This window comes from Tupaia chinensis, unplaced genomic scaffold (assembly GCF_000334495.1).
Source record: "Tupaia chinensis unplaced genomic scaffold, TupChi_1.0 Scaffold145304_1, whole genome shotgun sequence".
Classification (NCBI taxonomy): Eukaryota; Metazoa; Chordata; class Mammalia; order Scandentia; family Tupaiidae; genus Tupaia; species Tupaia belangeri.
Genome location: NW_006205165.1, coordinates 607,015 through 613,073, shown reverse-complemented (window position 1 = coordinate 613,073; position 6,059 = coordinate 607,015).

Here is a 6,059-nt window from a genome sequence, read left to right as displayed (position 1 = left end):
GTGTTCCCTTTTTCTCTCTCTCTGGTCAAATTAAAAGATAATAATAATGAATGGAATTAAATATATATATAAAAAGAAAAAAGAACTTTGGGGGAAAAAAAGAAAGAAATCACTCAGCAACAACCTTGTAGTTAATCCTAACTCTTAGCTACTGCCCCCCACCTCCACTTACTATCATTCTCACAGTATCCTGGACTGACTTGATGTATTTCCAGTAAGAGTTTATCCAGTCCAAGGGCTAGGCCAGCAGCCATTCTTAGAAAATTCAATTTCTGGCTCCCTCTGCTGACAGAGCCAGAGATGACTCCCAGCTGGGGCACCCTCCAACCCACCTCTTTCCTCTTCTGCTTTCCAGGGACAGAATATTCTCACCCAAAAAAAAAGGAAGTAAACCTTTAACCCCCACCCCCTTTTTTTTTTTTTTTTTTTTTTTTTTTTTTTTTTTTAATTATTGCTATAGGGTGCGTGTGCTCACGAGAGAGAGTGAGAAAGAGAAAATGAGAAAGCAAGCTGCCAGGTCCGGGACTCGAACCAAAGTCAGCCATGTGAGAGTCCAGAGCCCTTAACTACCATGCCATCAGCTAGCTCCCCCTAATCTCACTTTTTAAGTTTTTGTTTGTTTGTTTGTTTATTTTTAGGGTTTTTCTATAGCGCATGTGTGCTCACCAGAGAGAGACAGAGGGAAAGTGAGAAATCACTCCCCAAGGGGGAATGACCATGCTGTAATCCCTTCTCCTTCATTCTCCTCTCAGGATTTTAGGCATGCCTGCACACATGGCTGGCATGATTTTCAAGTAGCCAGGTCCAGGAATTGAACCATTGTTGTCCATGTGGGAACCCAGTGCCTTAACCACCTTGTCACCTGTTGGCTCCCTAATCTCACTCTAGATCTCTTTGTCCTCGAATACATCGTTTGGTTATTTGCTATATAGTGTGCGGGCTTGCTGGGGAGAAAGAGAAATCACCTCCCGGGGAGATGGCTACGCTTCAATCTCTTCTCCATTCTCCTCTCCTCTTAGGATTTTGGGCACACACACACACACACACACACACACAGAGGTCTGGTGTCTTTTTCAAGCCCCTAAGTCTGGGACTCAAACTGTGCAGACATATGAGATCCAGTGCCTTAACCACCATGCCACTGGCTGGCCTATTTGGTTATTTATACCCATCTCCAAAAATGCTCTCTTCCATCCTCAGACCCCAGGAGCTGCATTTTGCTGGCACTTAATCGGTCTTCCTCTTCCTCATATGCAGGGAAGCCATGATCACGGTCTTCCTCTTCCTCATATGCAGGGAAGCTGGAAAGAGCACTGGGGTAGGGAGCGGAAGAACCCAGATTTGAGTCGTACTTCTGCCACTGATTCCAGGTGTGACCTTGAACCAGTCATTTCCTTCTTTCTCAGTGGCAGTTCCCTTACCTGTGACATTGGATTGGACTCAACAAATCCAGTCCAGCTCCAGCAATTCTAGGCTTTGCTCTGACCACCTTAGTCTTTTCAGATCATATGCGTCAAGCTCTCTCCTGCCTCAGGACCTTGGATCATGCAGTTCTCTCTGCCTCAAATGTTCTTCCCTTTTGGTTTCGTTAACTCTCCTCCTCACCCTTCAACTCTAAACTTAAATCCTACCTTCTCAGAGAACCCTTTCCCAGTTTCTCCTGACCGGGTCAGGTACCTTATGAGTGTGCTCTCATAATTCGCAGTTTTCCCCCTGAGGCCTCACCATGTTTGTAACTTTCCACTTTGTGATGATCATTTTGAGGCCATCTCCCCCACCAAACTTTAAACTCCCTGATAACAAGTACCTAGTTTGCTCACTGCTCCACCACGGCACCCGGATCTTTGCCTGCCCATATTGTAAAGAACCCAGTACACATTTATTTATTTATTTTTTAAATTGAAATCCACACAGTTTTTTAAAAAAGAATTATTTTATTTAACTTTATTTATTTTAATTTGACCAAGGAGGAGAGAGAGAGAGAGAGAGAGAGAGAGAGCGAGCAAGCAAGTCTCCAGGTCCAGGACTTGAACCGTGGTTGGTCATGTGGGAGTCCAGCATCCTTCACCACCACGTCACCTGCTGGCCCCCATTACATATTTATTAAATAAATGAATAAGTAAATGGATGAAGGAATCCTTCTTCTGACCCATCAGTTATTTTCTACATCTAACTAATGTACCGTTTAAGAGCAAAAAGTTGAAGGCCAGAATGCCTGGATTTGGAATTCAGTTTTATTACTCAGCTGTATCAATTTGTGTAAGTTATTTCTTCTTGGCTGCAGTTTCCTCATCTGTGAAGGGAGATCACAGTACTCTATACTAACTTACAAAGTCGTTGCAAAGATTAAGGTTTAGTATATGTAAAGGAGGTAGAACAAGGTCCAGCATTTAAGTGTTATATAAATAATAGCTATTGTTCCTATTCTGCCTCATCCCACTCTCTGGGCTCTCCACTTTCGCGTTCTGAACTCTCCTCTCCTGCAGAGCCTCATTAGCTTATTTCCGGTCTGTAAGTGCGGGGCTGACTCAGTGTAATTTGCAGATTAGGTGGAAATGTTGTTTTTAAAAATTTTTATTATGGAAATTTTCAAAAATACACTGAAGCAGAGAAGAGGATAATGAACCTCTGTAACAAGTTTCGACAATTAGCAACATTTTGCCAATCACTGCTCATCTCTTCTTCTTTTTTCTTCCTACTGGAGTATTTTAATGTAGGCTCCAGATGTCATATCATTTTGTCTGAAAATACTCCAATATGTATCTCTAACAGATGAGGACTTAAAAATAATATCCCACGACAATGCCATTATCGCACTTTAAAAAATTAACAAGAGAGAGGGCTTTTAAAACTCCACTCCCTTGAGAGAAGCTGGGGAAATGGGAGTCCTCCCAAGGGGTAGACGCATAATGAGGAACAGCCACGAGTTAATATATGTAAAGTGCTTTGAACAGGGCCTGCCTTATAATAAATGGATGTAGTAGTAACTATTATTTTGATGATCTTTTCATTTACCTACTTTAGATAATACCCCCCCAACTCTTCTCTCATTTCCTGGCTGTGAGTGTGGATGGCCATTTATTTATTTATTTATTTATTGAGAGGTTTTCACTATAGGGTGCGTGCGCTCGCCAGACAGACAGAGAGAGACATAGAGACAGAAAGCGAGAAATCACCCCCCAGGGGGGATGGTCACGCCGCAATCCCTTCTCCTCCATTCTCCTCTCGGGATCTTGGGCACGCATGCACATGTACCCGGCGTGAGTTTTAAGCCACCGGGTCCGGGACACGAACCGCAGTCAACTACGTGGGAGTCCAGCGACATAGCCATTACGCTAACTGCTGGTTCCCGATGGCCATTTATTGTATAAAGGAGGACTTAAGCCAGGGCTGGGAAGTTTTCTGGGGCATTGGAATCCTGGGGTGGGAGCTGGGACCCCAGAAGGCACCACGAATGGCCCAAAGGAAGCAGCACCTGAAGGACTAAGGGCCAGAGCTGAGAGGAGTTTAAAGAAGGAGGTTCCACATGCACTGTGTGGTGACATGATGCTCTCCCAGGCCAGGCCGGGCCTAAGCCAGATGAGGGACAGACATTCATGGCATGACAGGGAAGGGGGGGAAAGGGGGCAGGGAGGAGGGGGGAGGAGAAGGTGGTTCAGGGACTTTGGGGATCACTAGCACCTGTGAAGCAGAGCTGCAGTAAGCCGGCTCCTGAGGGAGTTCCCTTTATCTTTTCTTCACAGCACATAAAGGGGCAGCTGCCCACTACAGAGATCAGAGGCCTGCTTTCTTCTTTTTTTTTAGAGAGGTTTTTTGCTATAGGTCACGTGCATTTGCCAGCCAGACAGAGAGAGACAGAGAGACAGAAAGTGAGAAATCACCCCCCAGAGGGTATGGCCACGCCGCAATCCCTTCTCCATTCTCTCGGGATCCTGGGCACGCACGCACATGCGCCCGGCGTGAGTTTAAGCCACTGGGTCCAGGACTCGAACCATGGTTGACTATATGGGAATCCAGCGACATAGCCATTATGCTAACTGCTGGTCCCCCAGGGGCCTGCCTTCTTCATCTTGAGTTTTCAGACTAGAGATGTCCTTCTCAAACTTGACTGAAAGACTTTTGTGCTCCCATCTCTATTTTCCTTTCTGTAGAATTCTTCTCTACTTTTTCTCTCCTATTCCCTTACTCATCCTTCTGGGTACCCCTGGCACTTGGATACTGGATTCATGTTGTCTTAGCCTGTTTGTGTGGTTATAACAAAATATCACAGACTGGGTAATTTTTTTAAAGAATTATTTTAATTGTATTTATTATTATTACCTTTTAACAATTAAATAATAATTGACCAGAGAGAGAGAGGGAAAATAAGAAAGCAAGCTGCCAGATCTAAGTCTCGAACCATGGTTGGCCATGTGGGAGTCCAGTGCTTTGACCACCATGCCACCTGCCAGCCCTCACTGGGTAATGTTTTTGGAGAGATTTTTGCTATAGGATGTGTGTGCTCGCCAGAAAGACAGAGAGAGACAGAAAGACAGAAAGCAAGAAATAACCCCCTGGGGGGGGCATGGCCATGCCACAATCCCCTCTCCTCCATTCTCCTCTTGGGATCTTGGGCACGCACGCACATGAGCCTGGCATGAGTTTAAGCTACCAGGTCCAGGACTCGAACCATGGTCGACTACATGGGAGTCCAGTGACATAGTCATTACGCTAACTGCTGGTCCCATGATTGGGTAATTTTAGAAATCTATTTCTCACTGTTCTGGAGTCTGGGAAATCCAAGATCAAGGTGCCAGCAGGATAGGTGTCTGGTGGGGACTACTCTGCTTCCAAGACGGTGCCTTGTTGCTGCATCCTTCAGATGGGGAGGATCACTGGGCTGTGCCCTCATATAAAAAAACAGTAGAAAGAGCCAAAAGGGTCTAAACTAGCCTCTTCCAGTCTTTTCATAACACAATTTTCCACTCATGATGGTGGAGCCTTCAAGACATTCACTTCCCAAGAGGTCACATGTCTTAATACCACCATAATTGGAACTAAATGTCAACATGTGAATTTTGGGGACATTCAGACCATAGCATACTCCAATACAAACTTCCTCCAGGAAAAGATATGATTCAAACGTGTCAGGAGGGTAAGGGTGAACGACTTTACAACCTGGCCTCTACTACCTCATTAACCTCATTTCCCACCACTCCCCTCCTTTCCAGCAACAGGCTGGTGACACAGTGAAAGAGCACAGAATTGTGTTCGAATCTGTGAATTTCATGTGAATTCCTAGCAGTACCAGCTTTGCCATTTCTCAACTTAGGAACCTTAGGTGAAGTTCTTTTAACCCTCCAACTTCAGTTTCCATATTTGAAAAATAGGGACAATGCTATTAATAGTATACTAAAAGGCCTCTTTTCTTTTTTAAAAAAAAGTTTTTAAGGTTTTTTTGTCATAGCATTTGTACTCACGAGAGAGAGAGAGAGAAGGAAAGTAAGAAGTCACTCCTCTGGGAGGATAGCCACACCACAATTCCTTCTCCTCCATTCTCCTCTTGGGATTTTGGATACACACACAAATGATTTTCAAGGGGTCTACCATGTGAGAGTCCAGTGCCTTAACCACCACACCACCTGCTGCTGAGTTTAAAATACTGAATGCTAAATGAGTGCTCTGAGAAATAAAGTCCCTGTTCTTGCCAGTATATAAAGGACATTTTTTGTTGGCTCACAACCTCCTACTTAGCTCTGCCCAAGCAAGCCACTTAAAATTTGGTCCCTCTGGGCCAGCAGGTGGTGTAGTAATTAAGGGCACTGGACTCCCATAAGGCTGACTGCAGTTTGAGTCCTGGACCTGGCAGCTCACTTTCTTTTTTTTCTCTCTCTGGTCAAATAAAAATAAATAAATAAAGTTAAATAAAAAACAATTCTTTAAAGGGAAAAAGAAAAAAAAAATGGTCTCTTAAATCCTGAGCTCTGCCTTTGAAAATGTGCAGACAGGACCATTTGTTCTTTAAATTAGAACTTTGGCTTTTTTTTTTTTTTTTTGGAGAGGTTTTTGCTATAGGGCAC